The sequence below is a fragment of the Aythya ferina genome (genome assembly GCF_964211825.1).
Source record: "Aythya ferina genome assembly, chromosome: 8".
Taxonomy (NCBI): domain Eukaryota; kingdom Metazoa; phylum Chordata; class Aves; order Anseriformes; family Anatidae; genus Aythya; species Aythya ferina.
The window spans coordinates 19,383,187-19,398,011 of record NC_140304.1 but is presented as its reverse complement, the minus strand read 5'-3'; the positions used below and the strand labels follow the sequence as shown (position 1 = coordinate 19,398,011).

At 36.1% G+C, this 14,825-nt stretch overlaps 1 protein-coding gene across 7 annotated transcripts in view; it reads right to left on the bottom strand.

Moving 5' to 3' along the window:
- The window catches only part of LOC311440967 (uncharacterized protein), a 181,617-nt gene that overhangs the window by 128,084 nt on the left and 38,708 nt on the right, over positions 1-14,825 (bottom strand). For 2 of the 7 annotated variants that reach the window (XR_014695682.1, XR_014695687.1), the window contains one exon: positions 3,081-3,570. The exons of 1 other annotated variant lie outside the window; for it this stretch is intronic. The gene's annotated coding sequence lies outside the window, so the exon portion shown is untranslated. Of the gene's footprint in view, positions 1-1,885; positions 2,001-2,477; positions 3,021-3,080; positions 3,571-12,314; positions 13,104-14,825 lie in introns of those variants that run through there. 4 more of the 7 variants (XR_014695683.1, XR_014695688.1, XR_014695685.1 and 1 more) reach the window with 3 other exon arrangements.

The window sequence follows — 14,825 nt, the reverse complement described above, 5'->3', positions numbered from 1 at the left end:
CAGACACTGAATACCCTCAGCTGTTCCCATTTTTCTGCCACTCAACAGAAAACTGAATGAGCATAAGGTATGAAGTTGCCACTGAGGAAGTAGCTGATAAAGTTTTAGGGCATCTATCACAGTAGCAGTGAGGTCCTCCCCCCTCCCCCCAGTACAATTTTAATGTGAAGTCCCTTCCTTATTCCCTTTAACCATTTTCCTTTGTACCTCTTGTTATATGGAGTGTCACAGTCTCTAAATTTGTTAATAATCCAGAGATCTTTTGTTCAAACAAGAATTCTACCTATGCAATTACAGTTAAACTGACTATGCAGGAAGGCTGGCATAAATTAGGATCAAGGTTTGTCTAGGATACATTGTGTGGTGAGAGAAGCATGCTTGGTAAAAAAACCTTTGCCTGTGCCCCTCAACCTCTTGGTACAGAAGCAGAGAAGACCACATGACATCTTCTCTGGAGCTCTTCCACACAAGTGGACCCAGGAATCAGAATATGTGTCTAGTTACTATAAAGATTGCACTCTAAGAAACCACCCAGCTGTTGAGTTTCCTTTAAACACTGCATGCATAATACCTGCAAAACCAGGCAACGTATATTATAAAGAGCTAACTCCTAAAATGTGTGTTTTTAAGTCAAAGTATCAAAACACAGCACATGTTGAAAATCACTAGATGATTTATCAACTAACCAAAATATCTGAATAAGTCCTTGGAGAATCTTAAGGCAGAAGCAATTTCCACATGAACTTAATCAACCCCCGCCATGATTTCCTTGATTTGCTGTATTTAGAGAATTTTGATCCTGTCTTAATTCCCATAGCTTTACCGTCTGCACAGCATTTTTATGAAAGGTAATTTTATCCCCTCTGCCAACCTGTTAAATATTGTCATGGGAGGATTTATTAGTTTCCATGACTCCAGACAATATTTTATTCTCCTTGAGTTTTCAGCTGGCAGAGCCAAGTTCCTAATTTTATCAATTGAATCACTTTTTTTTCCCTTCCCTTTGGCCTGCAAAAACAATTAGATATCATGATGATAGGCAGAGTATAGGAAAGATGATGTGTTCTTTTTTTTTTTTTTTTTTTTTTTTTTTACCCCCAACTTGGTAAAATTCATTCTCTTCTAGTACAAAAAAACTATCAAGCACTCCCAGGATGAGTACCATCGATAAATTCATGATAGTTTTCAAGATAAAACAATTGAGTTTAGATTTCAGCTGAGTATCAAAAGCTGAGTATCAGCTTTGACTATAAGAAATACCAAATCAAAATGCATTTATTTATTCCAGTCATGCTTTAGAATGTGAAAATTGATAGTTTTATCTCATGGTATGTCTGCCCCACAGACAGCAGTATAAGGAAGGCACAAGTAAAATATATAGAAGCACATTAGAAATGAAAACATTAAATTTAAGCTAATCCTCTCTCAATGTCTTGGCTAGACACTACAAAAGGACTCTGCCAAGATGTAGATCGTGCAATTTTTGTTACCAGGCTGTTTGAATATGGTTTCTCTTCAGCTTCTGCTGATCTGAAGAAGTTATTGCTCCTTCATCGCTAACTTGCCCGTGACCCAGATGCATCACCAAAGGGGACTACAAGAAGTTACTTGCTTTGAATCTTTTTGAACCAACTTTGCAGTTGAATAATGTCAGGATTTTTTCCCCCACTATGTTTCTCATTGGTAGTACACATCTAGCTTGTAAATGAAGAAGAATATTAATGACACACCTTATTTTTGGCATAACCACATTTGCATTATGCTGTTAAAAATATTTATATATAAAACAAAACAACAGTCTTCTGTGAGCAAAGTAATCAGATGAGGAAAAAACTGTTTCTGGAAGATTTTAATATTAGTTTTAGTGATCTAAAACATCAAATGTGTTTTGTTTTTCCATAGGAAGATTAACCGAGGAAGAGAAGCTGGTGTTTGCCTGTAGGATGCCTGTTGGTTTGTTCTCTCCAAGGCACCTCTAGCCTCCTTTGTGAGTTTCCTTTCTAGGAAAATCAGAAGAGGACCAAATCTCAAATAGTCAGTTGGTTTCATATTCTAAGGATCAACAGCCACCTTTCTACTCAAGTCTGAGTGAATTCCCTTGCCAGCAGAAAACAGGTGCCAGCTTTAATCCTACAATTTCTGCTTTAATGAATGTTATAGCAGATATAGTATACTTTGATGTATTGCTGCCATTAGAGATTATGCCTTTCTACAAATCAAAGCTGTTTTCTTCCCATTTAGAGTTACAACATAGTATTATGAAGACTGAATAGTTTTCAAACTTTTGTACTTTAACTGAAACCCCATTTAGGTACCCAAATGCAAATCAATTTTCAAATATAGCTATAATTCAACCTGACCAGAACCAAGTAATAAAAAGCACAAAATTAAATAAATGCAAATAGTTTACATAAACTACAGAATAGTACAGAAAAAAAAATACAGAATAAACTACTAGCGTACTAAACACTGGGTATATAGGTGTATTATCTTGCAATCTCATCATTATGATATTTTTTCACAGTGAAAAGGCAATGAAGTCTCATATAAATAAGAACCAATTCACTTTCTTCATGACTATAAAGCCTCTTGTTATTTTTACTGTTGAAAAAGAGAATCACTTCACAGGAAACGGTAGAACCAGTTACACATGTTCAGCATTGTGACACAGAAATCACATTACAAGATTGCTATCAAGTTCTTTTAACTCAGACAAAGCTCTCTTTTTAGCAAATGATACTTTGTATTTGGCAATGATTTGGAAAAGCAGGTAATACTTTCCATTTGTATCATAAATTTCATCACTAAATATGAAATTCAGCTGGAGTTTACTGGCGGTTTGTGTACAATATGATTCTTGAGAGAGAAAAGGGGTTTGTTTGGTACAGACATGAAAACACCAAATTAATTGATATTCCCAAATTATCCCCAAAGCCTTTGGAAAAACTGGGTAGGAAATCCAGTCTTCCCACACTTCAGAGCAGTGCCTTCACAAGCAGAACGCATCCCCTAATTTTAAGCTTCAGGGAGGAAGAAGAACAAACAGAGCCAAAAAGAGAGGTAAGGCATTAGTTAAAATATTAAGTAAGCCATTTTGCATGAGTGTTTATTTAATTCTCCCTTCACAGACCTCATACCTTTTCCAGAGTAAATTTTAAGAAATTATAAAAATAAAAAATAAAAATCATCACTACTATAGTCTTCGGAGGCTGAACCACTTTCATCAAGCTGCCAAAATACACCTTTCCCAATAATGAAGAATTAGAAATCACTTACATTATTCTACACAACTCCTACATAAATAAAAATGAGTTTAGAAGAGAAAGTGCAACATCAAAAATCCAGCTTCCAGTCTGATATAACTCTTTTCCTATAATTTTGAAGACTTTCAAAAAAACTAGAAAACAATGCTGAATCTTAATTAAGGACTGCTGAAGGGGTAATAGTATCCTATAACACTGACATCTGGACTGCTGCTAGCACATGTAATGTATATCTGTCACTGACAGCTTATCAGGCTATACATAATTTTCAATCATTAGTCATGTCTTCCTCAGCAAGCACAGGAATCTGCAAAACCAACATAATCATAGAAGTAGTACCTTTGGAGGACAAAGTCACACATAACACTATTAGAAGGTAATCATAATCCATTAATATGAAGCAGACGATAAATGTCAACACACAAAAAAAATTAAACACATATCAACAAACAGGGTATAGGCATGACTGACATAGACAATCAACTTAATATAGTAAATGACAGCTTTGCATACACATTTAACCTTCACATGCTTAAGGTCCAATAGGAAGAAAGCAAAATGTGTCCAGCATCATTTCAAAAGGAAAAGGAAAAATCTGTTCCTATTTCTTTAGACTTATAAAAGAAAGAGAACTTCTGAAAAACTTCCAAGAAGAATGCAGCATGCCCCAACACAAACTTATTCAAGATGTAGTTAGCAGATAAGACTCTATACATTACACAGACTGGTTAAACAGAGGCAGGCTCTCCATGCCCTGTCATTTGATCATGATATTGATGGATCATTTCTATTACTGGACTAGACTGTAATGAAAAGCCTTGTGAATGTGCTAAGAAGATTTTAACAGCTCACTAGAGACCTAAGTGTGGAAGGAGCATACCTAAGCCAAGTTCTATATGCAGTCCATACACCACTATGAATAATGAAGTGTTTTAGGCAAAAGAAGACAGTACAACATGATTTTTTTTCCTGTCACTAAGATTTTTGGAGGCATTCTCCTGGCAATTGATTGTATGCTCTAGCACTGGGGGATATGGTTAACCCTTCGGTTGAATTCTCAACCATAAAACTATTTTTCCTAAGAGCGTAACTTAGTGGAAGAGGCAGGAATTTATATACATTAAGGATGATTTAAAAAAAAAAAAAAAGAAAAAAAAGTACAGATCACTGAAAATTCTGAAAAACCAAAAATTGCTTCAGGTTGAATAGTGTTTTTAAGTGCTCAGAACATGTTATCAATTTACTAAAGAAAAGTAAGTCTTGAAAAGCTTATTAAAAGAGAAGTTGAAATATATTATATTAAAAGAACTTTTTTATATTTTTAAATTAGCAACTTAGTGAAAAATCAACATGGTATTATTTAATATTTTGGCGTAGCCAAAATCATATTTCTTACTGGAAGAGCTAGAGTTGAAAACTTCTGTCTAGCTCTGTTCCTAAGCTAGTGAGAAAAGCTGTTTCAAAGCAGACATATTTGCTAATGGAGGAATTAGATTAGCAACACACAATGGTTTCAGAAAAGTCAAAAGGTTAGAATGTAGTAAATGCACAGATGATATGAATCTCATGATATTTGTGATGCTTGTACAAAACAAACTGTCCATTTCATTTTCCTAGAATAGATCAGATTCATAGTACTGCATTTTCATAATATAGTCAGTGTGTCAGAATTGATGGCTTTAAAGAACTGACCCATCTGAATTAATGATCCTTATCACACTGTTACACATTTGAACTAAAGCAGCATGCTTTATTTGCTGACAGTATTCAGAACTGAGATAATGATTTAATTTTGATCAGAGATCATTTTTCTGCCTAGAACATGAATTAGAGCAACAGAAATGTTAAAAGAAAAAATAGCATATGGCTAATTGACCGGCTGAGTAAACAACTACCTTTTCCTTTTAAAAGCCTTTTACCAAATATTCACTTGATACCTATTAGTAGCAAGCATTCATGGAGTCTCTGTTCATGGCATCAAAGAGAACCCAGGAAAAAAATGTTAATGCTTGCCTCAATGCACAGGAACTACCATTCTCTTAAGTTTAGCCATGTAATATAATGTGGATTAAAAGATAATTCAATATATTTTCATATATATCCAATAAATGGAGCCTAAAACAGAAAAATGGTTCCTTTACTGAGATGTGGAATTTGGGACAGATCCCTTTGGTGAGGAATGTCTTAGAAATGGCCAATTAGAGGAAAGTAAACAACTTAAGTGTGGGTTCTCCCTCAACCAGCAGGAGTCATTTATTAGGACCCTTCAAGAGATAAGGGAACTACTGACATGCTTGTGGGTAGCAGCTAAAAATTATACAGTCACTCTGCACTCCTTATACATTTGTCACCATGAGATATAAACATTTATGTCAGTGATAACAAACCACTTACCTTATTTGGCTATTTTAAACACCATTGGAATTCAAGGAATATACTAGCAGTGTGTTATGTTTCTGCTAAAGAAAAATGATATCAGGATTGCAATGTTTTCAGATGCTATAAATTAAACCGTACAATCTTTGTCTTCTCTTAGTGCAAGAGAGTGTGTCTCATAACTACCACACAAACTGTCTTGATCATTGCAGTGTAATAAGGTGCCTGTAAAACAGTGATTAACTTGCTGTGTAGTTAAAACATGTCAGAAAATTCAGCATTTTCATGTTAAGGCCAGTGGGAGTTGATGATCAGCACTTTTTTGTCTCTTCATTCATTATCTCTTGAATAATTCCTAACGCTAATTCCAATTTTCACACTTTCCAGCAAAATGAAATCAACACACATAAAATTGAACATTTCACAGCTTATGCCAGAACCTTTCTGTAAAAACTTTGAGTAAAGTCAAGTAAAAGTGTATTTGAGTGACGAGGCTTAAAATTAGAATCATAGCATTTGACTTCTCACATTTCCGAAAGGATTTCACCTACAAACACCAAACAGGATTTTTAGCCTTGCAAGATATATGACAAACATTTGTGGAGGAAGTTCAGCTTGCAAATTCTTACCTCTAAAGCAAGTTTGTTATGACTGTGGGAACTTTGTATTTACAAGGAAAAAATATAGTTCACTTTCAAAAAATCCTTTCAATTCAAAAATAAATAATGTGAACACTAAGTGTCTGTACGGTCTGGACATGCTCTATGCCTTTAGTATTTGGGTGACATTTCCTGTGTATTTGCTTACTCTAAAGTGTATTTGAATGTTGGAGGTTTTACTGTGTTCTGTTAAAATGCCACAACTCTGAAAAATAGCTTCAAAAGATAGGACTGTTTGATGTTTATTGTTTCTTAGTGATTTTGGTATCAAATCTGTTCCAGTTCAAAGTTAAAAAGATTACTTTCTTTCTTATTGTCAGTTCTTCAAATTCATTGTAGTTCCAAAAAGTCAAGAGGCTCCCCTTTTTAAGAATTCTATGGGTTAGTTCTATATTTTGATACATCATTAATTGGGATGGCACTATTGTTTAGGAAATGTGCAATCTATCAGTATTATTTCTTGATGATGCAACAGAAAGAACAGCTTATACTCCATACCTTAAAAATCCTTTCAGAAAATAGTTTATTTGTATTCTTGAGCAGGCAGATGCAATTAACTTCACTGTGACTTGTGGAGTCAGAAAACACCAAACATTGTAGTAACTAAGAGAGGTAGTTACAAAGGTGGGGGAGTTTCTTAGAAAGTTTTTAGGCAAGTAAAGGATGTTTTGTGCTATTGATGGGTATTTAAGACATAAGCAAATTCACAGTTAAGGGGGATTCCACAGAATTGCAGGTCTGTCTTCTTCACCTGTGCTTTCAAACCGCCCCATTTTTTTCCAACCTTGTCTGATTCCTCTTCTGATTTCCAAATTACATGAGAATTTTTTAAGTGTGCTTATTCTGCTGCTCTCTCTTCTCTGGAGCAAAAGCTGAGGTCTAAATGCAATGCAGGGATCTAAAGACTATTTTAAAAATACAGTCTTTTCAATGAGTATTCATAGGTATATGTGGAGAAAATGTTTGAGCCACTTTTTTTTTTTTTTTTTTTTTTTTTTTTTACCTCAGACACTTCACTAGTCCCTAGTGGAAAAGGAAAAAGGTTGGGGCTAAAGACAGAAACATCAAGAGGAAAAAGCTTCATTACAAACCTTTCACTGTAATTTTCTTGGAGAGAAGATTTTTAAATAGCCAAATTCTGGTTATACAAAGGAAAAAAGCATGCTTTTTCACCCTGCTATTATGATAATTGAAAATTGCAAGAAAACAAATCAAAACTGTATTTTGGGACAGCAGATCACTAGGGCAGCAAGCTACCTTGTTTGGCATACAAACAAGAAAAACAGTGCCAACTGAATTTACACTATAAATGACTCTAGATCTGTCCTTGATAACTACATCTTATCTATATTTAATGATTTGCTTACTATTTGGACAAAGCTAAAGTACTTCATTTACATATATAGTAAATATCTCTTCCCTTGGCAAACAGATTTGACTCAGTCTGTCCTAGACTGCACTAGACTGCTTAGCACACACAAGACCCCCAGTTTTCTATTCAGAAGAAGATTATTCTCTAGAGTCTATCTTTCTAGTACAAAAGACCATATTCTTTTAAGAACTTAAGTATGTCAATCTCTTTGATACTCTCAATGCACTTTTCAATTTTTATAATTTAGACTCTTAGTAAAGAAAAAGCAACCCAATCAATTTCTGTTAAAAACTCAGTGACATTGCTTAGCAGACCTCTGTGTCTTGGATTGTAAAACAAATATTCAAACACAATAAAAAAATAAATAAAAATAGTGACTAATCTTTTTCTGTCCCCATGTCTGTAGAGTCCTGTTTAACTCTAGTCAAATCTCTGTGGCAAAGAAGATAATTCTTTGACTATTCGTTTTATAAAGCTACCCCATATGTTGTCTGATTTTTGAATAATGATGTGTACAGGTAACTAAACTTCTCAGGTGCACCATTTCCTGGTTAAGTGGATGATCCTTAAACTTGTTCAGCCTAATTTTGTAGGGTTTTACACTCCTTAACGTGCCAATTAAGATGAGTGCCAGATATCTCTGATGTGCAAGGAGACACAGAATTTTATACAAGTAAGACATCAGTACTATGCAAGTACAGTCTGATGATCTTTATGTTTTTTCTGAGAACATAAAGAAATTCTCAGACAAGTCAAGATTGTTTATTGGCATTTTAAAGATAAAAATGTTTATGTAACAGCTGAATCTAAAGAAAAGGAAATTTTGCAGGCCAAAATATGCAGATAAGATCTGGCCAAAATATGCAGATAAGATCGACCTGCATCAGTATTTCTATCACCTTAGCACTGTTTATCGCTGTCACATACCTGAAATTAAAACACTAAAGAAAACTCTCAGAATACATAGCATTTTCCAGAAGATAAATCCCTAAGGAACAGGAAGATTTAAATCATCAGATGAGTTACATTCATTATTGAAGGCACTAGTTTGGGAGTTAAAGGCTACACAGCAGTCCTCAGGAGTGTAAGACTGGATGGAAAGAATATGTAGTTTACCAATGACAGAGTATTTCCAGTAGGGTTGCTTTTATCCTATCCATTAAAACTCATACCTGCTGAACTCAGATTATGATGAACTAAGATTATATTAAATCCTTCCTTACTTTATGAACACTGTTTCAGTTTCTCAGCTATTGTACACTGTAATAATGCTGCTGACTTCAGCGGTGCTACACCAGCTCACTTAAGCTTAGGCTGGCTAAGTAAGTATTCAAATTCTGTTGGTTTTAATACATTATTAGTCTAGAGGTTTCCCCATATTCCCTTTTCATCCGTTAATTGAGATAATTTTTATTATCTGCTTCTCTCTCTCACTAATGACTCAGCACCTCCTTTATTCCCTTCCAATTTTTATTGTTGTGAACAGTGACACAAAATATGCTTATAATTGTTCAGTAAATACCATAGCATTGCATATAGAAAAGTAGTACAAATAACTTCTGGGAAAGTAAAATATTATCACTCTTTTGGAATCTCATTTAAAATTGATCACAGCATTCTGTTTTATCCTGTTACAATATCAAAGGCATTACACTTAAATTTAAAAAGCAGAAATAAGAGAAGCCAACTGGATGAATGAAAATACTTGCTCAGGGAAATAGCTGTATTCTAATCCTGAAACTGTGCATATGAAAATCTTCATTATCAAGTAAAATCCTAAACCCTGTGACAAGGCCTCTTCTAGTAATCCACAACTAGAATGAGTTTTGGTAGTTCTCTAGATCAGAAATGGCTTCCTGGATGATTTATGGCATAGGACTATGATCCAGAAAGAAAAAAAGACTTTGAGGATTTAAGGATTCACACTAGTTTAGCATCTGTACACCTTAGCTTTGTTTTCCATGTAATCAGCTCTGAGGGACTAAGATTCATTACCCTCTGTTCCTTTATTAACTGTGCTATCAAAGGCTTATGATCCCTGCATGACTTCGAGATCTCACTTCAGCATCAACTTGGTTCAGGATCGATTCTACTTTTTGTCAATATTATTCAAAGACTCTGGATGTGCATCTCATCTTTTATTTAAGGCCTCTATGTACTTAATCATACGGAGCTAAGTACAGGTCTGATAAAAGCAGGTACAATTCTATCAACTTTGGCTGAACTGAACCTACTAAAACAAGAACTGAACTCAGTCAATTGTCTTTCAAATAAGGGTCCACTCATATGCATAAAATTTATGTTTATTCCATTTTCTTCTCTTAATATGTCATCAAATATATTTTTATTAGAGGAAAAAAAAATACTACTAACAATTAGAGGACCTTCTCCTAAAAGAAGTTACTTAATCATTTGACTTCGTATTCTTTAATTATTGGCATATCCCTTTAATTCATGTCCTTTTCTATTTATAAGCTGATCACAAATAAATTAAAAAAAAAAATCTACTGTTCTGTATTACTCACCGGTTTCAAATGCTCATGGGTGTTGAAGGTTTGTATTTACCATGCTTGCTTAATATGCAGAATGAGAATTGGTCAAGATGATTTTGACTAAACACTTAGTCAAACACTAAATCTGAGTTTTCTTATTAGAGAACCCAAGAGTAAAATTCTCAGCACATGCTCACAATCCCAACTGCAACATCATCCCCAGCATTCACTTCAAATTGGCCACTTTGTTCTTCCTGCTAGAGAGCACTTTTGCTGTCCCACTGCCTTTCAGCAGGGGGTAAATTATGCCCTGCAATAAGAGCAGCAAGTACGTCAAAAGAACAACAAAGAAACAGAACAAACCCGGTTTTAAAATTCAAGTGGCACTGTCTTGCAGCATTTGCTCAGTTCTAGCAACAAACTCTCAGGATCACACCTGAGAACAATGTGCTCTGAAACTGTAACAAACAGAGGGATTTAATAATGCAGTTAGATAGGGATGGGCCCTTAGGATCTTCATACAAGGCTGCTGTTAATTTCATGGGCTTTGTTCTGCACCAGCCTGGTTCTGGTCTATCCCACTCTGACGGTAACAGAAGATGTGAGGCTGAGAGCTGAACTTCCATGCTAGAGACCTTTTGCAGGCAGGCAGCCCCTCGCTTTTCACTCCCACATTAGCCTTCTTGCTTTATCACCACATACACCACAACACAGCTGAAGCACATACAAGACTGCAGACACAGCCTTGGCATCGGTCCTGGACCATGGACCTCTCCCTTTGTGCTGAAAAAATAAGCCATCAACTTCATAAAATCACTGATGGCATTTCAAAGGTTAAAGCAGCGCTGCAAGTATTCCCTCTTACTTTCTCTCATCTCTCTAGAGAAGACACCAGTAGTTCTTTGAAACAGTAAATAAACCTTAAACCTTTACGTGTTCAAAGGAAACGCTGGCTTGTCTCAGAGAGCATTCCTTTTGACACAGCCTCCAAAAGCCTACTCCCTGGCAAGTTCATCCTGTTCCTCAGGCAAGACCTGGGTATTCCCTGCTGTGAAAGAGCAAGCCCTTCTTCCCCTTTTCCCTCAGTGGAAAGTACATCTTCTTTCTAGCCAGGCTAACCTTTGACTTTGTCTAGAGCATAACAATATTCTCTCCTTTGAAAGCTTCCTGGAGGACTTTTTCCTTTAAAGCAGAGAATTGCCCTAATTGGACCTCCAAGAACGACTGTCATCTTTTTTCACAATACTTTACAAGCCCACTGTCCTTCCCACCTCTCTGTTCAGTGGTGTTAGATTTTGTTAGGTTTTAGATTAAAATAAATTAAAGGCAACTGCATGAGGTTAAAGTCACCTTAGGGTTTAAACCATTGTTATTGCAGTAGCTCTCTCCATACTGTGGCACTATCATGCATCCATCACATTGTCACTTCTCCTTTCAGAGTACAATTGACAGAGAACAAGATGGAAATAGTCCATCAATCTAGTGTCACAGCTGTAATAAAAGTCTACAGAAAACCTATAAAACTGCTTACACTCTCAGCCATAGCACCAGCATTCTAGCTGGTGTAACATATTCTACAGAGCCGCAAAGAGGTAGTGTGTTGTATGGAAAAAACTGCCATTTGAGTCATTTTGCAAGTACTAACTGCTTGCAGTTACCACCCTATGGTAACAGAAAAGAATGAAGAAAGCAACAGCAAAGAAATGCTTCTGCAATTCCCACAGCAAAAGCACAGGTAATTCTGCTTAATTTTCATCTGTTGGGCTATGCCTATTGTACACATTAACATGCTAAGGGACATAGTCACCCAAGTCACAAAGTCCAGATAATCAACTACTTCACTGCAAGTAAGCCTACGACTGCTCTCAATGAACAGGAAAAAAAATAAAAAATCTGTTATGTACTTTTGTGTGTGCTATGTATTTGCCTCTTTGGTCAATTCTAGACAATGCGTCTGTGTGGATATCTTGTACTTAAATACTGGAAGCCACAGTAAAAACAGGATTGAAAGCTTTCAGAATAAACCACATGTAGCATGTAAATTCTTGCCTACAGATCACGACAAACAAATTCATTACATACTATGAATGTATCCTTAAGACGGTCTGATCCCACATGAAGGGCACCCACAAGAAATGAAAGACACATGCTCTACTGTTGCCATTCCTATGATCTTAACAAAAATGCTAATACAAAACTAAATGGAGGAAAAAGGTAAGGGAAGAGATAAAATCATCAAGGTTCACATTTAGGAGGGAAACAGAGAAATTTCAGAAACCAAATAAACAAACAACATAAAGATGTCTGAGGGGACTGAATCTTAAGAAAAATACATGGAATAAAATTCTGCTTCAGAATACAGCGATTTTCTAGAAATTCATATAGAGGTTATACTGAAGAACACAAACAAACAAACAAAAACCATTCATCCTAATATGAATTATATTTAAATTAAAGGAATCACCTTTCTTTTAAAGAAGATCAGGGAATATCACGTCATCGTATTTGCTCCCATGAAGAAAGTCAGTATATTCAATTGGTTCTTTGCCAATGTGAAAGACAACATAAGAATATCTTTACAGACATTCTAACATTAGTTTAACAATAAAATAGAGACTCACACTTTAAATTGCTTATTTCTTAATCCAGTTTTTAAGTGATTGGCCCTTGATTAGTACCATAATCCACCGCCAAAAGGGGTATTACAAAGTAGTTAAATTCCACTGTTTTGTCCGACTTTCTTCATAGACTCTTTGTCAAAAATTCACTGGAGGAATGGTTTTGTTTATCAAATCATAATCAGATGTTTGCAGGGTGACCCAGAATATGAGCAATGACAGATGTGTCTCAGTCCTTGTGTCAGAAGATAATGATTTGAGTTAACAAAAATTGTTTTGGTGAGGTCACAGGTCTTTCTATCATCAAATAAGAGTTCAGCAATCTGGATAATGAGGAGCAGCAGGGAAAGCAAGTGAGAGAATGGAATGAAAAATAAGATTTTTACTTTTTTGATTCATTGTGACTAAGCCTTTAACTAAGAAATAAGATTTTTCTTCTCACTTTTAAATAGCAGTTCAACTTAATCATTTTATGTGGACACAGAAAAACGTGCTATAAATCCAAAGACAGAGAAATACTAAAATCTAGGATTTAGGATAATTCTTACCATATTGGCAATTGCTCTCTTTTGGCTAAATGCAAAGGCTTTTCCTGAACAGGAAAACCAAGAATGACAAGAGGGAAGGTGAGGAGTCTTTTATGGACTCGAAGATCTTGAGGTCTCTTCCAACCTAGAAATTCTGTGATTCTGTGATCCCAGCAAATACAATGCTTGAAATGTTAAAAGATCCACAAAGTCATGAACCTCCCTGCAACATGAGCAAAGCTCACACTTGCACCTTGGAGCTGCCTTCTACACATAATTCTCCTCCCCTGGAGCCATACTGGCAACTACATCCATGGTCATGACCTGGTTCTTTTGCATTGTTAATCACTCTTCTAGCATTTTATCTTTTGCCCAGAACCAACAGACCTTAAGTGCTGCACACTCAGCTTTATGTCACACCTTTAGCCACCTGAATAGGCAAGAATTTAGTGGAGCAATGGGGATTTAAAGGAATTTCAAGCATTTCATCTTCCATTATCTTAGGCCATGCGAATACACAGCTGTGCAGGATCCTACTTTAACTAAGGGCTGAATTCACCTTCCCTGTCAACAAAGATGCAATGGCAACAGCAGAAAGCACGTGATGCTTTCATAAGCAGGAGAGTTGCAAGGCTGTAGTACCAGTTTTTTACTAATAGTATTCAGATGATGGAAAGAGTCAAAGTAGGTTATCACTTCCAGAGGTGAATTAACATCTAGATGGCTCCAGAATTAGAGATTTGCCAAAATAACGCAAGATTTCTCTGGTATTGCTGCTCAATAAGACTATGAAAGCAGGGGCAGCAAAGGTCCAGGAAGAATTACCATGCTTGGGCTTGCAGAGCCTCTGCCTGCCTAAACACCCCCCAGGTGTCTACATTTGGGAGCTGGCACTACAGTCCTGTACTTTTTGAAGTCTTCTTGCCTCTAGCCACTGCGTCTGACCCTAGTCTCTCCTGCACACTGCCAGAGCCCTGGGCTCCACTGCTGAGATTGCTGTCTATTCTCAGGTCAGAGAGAGGATCAGTACTGTTCTCCAAGATGTTGCACAAACTTAAACAAGCCCATTCTGAGAAAATCAGTACCACAGAAGTTATTGCTTTTTTATATCTCTCTGAACCAAGTGCAGACACACACGTGCCCTGCAGAAGTTCTTCATTCCAATACATCTTGTCTTAGATAGCAAATGAGAGAACACAGACCCACTCAAATCAAATGAATTCACCCACACCACATCCCTGCCTATTTTCCCCACTTATCTTGAAAAGATCTCTGATGTTTATTTACACATCCTATAAGGAATACAAATATTCTTTCTGTAGCTCAAGATCAGGGCTAATTATAAAATTTCCACTCTTTCTCTCTACTCAGGCTGGTTTCTCCTGTCCATGGCTGGGCACTCCTGTTACAAAAACACACTCTACTTTTTCCTGTTCATAGTTTCCACTCTTTGTACATTCTCCTGTCTTTTCTCATTTCCTCTGTACCTGTGGTTTTAAGAACAACATTGACGCTGTC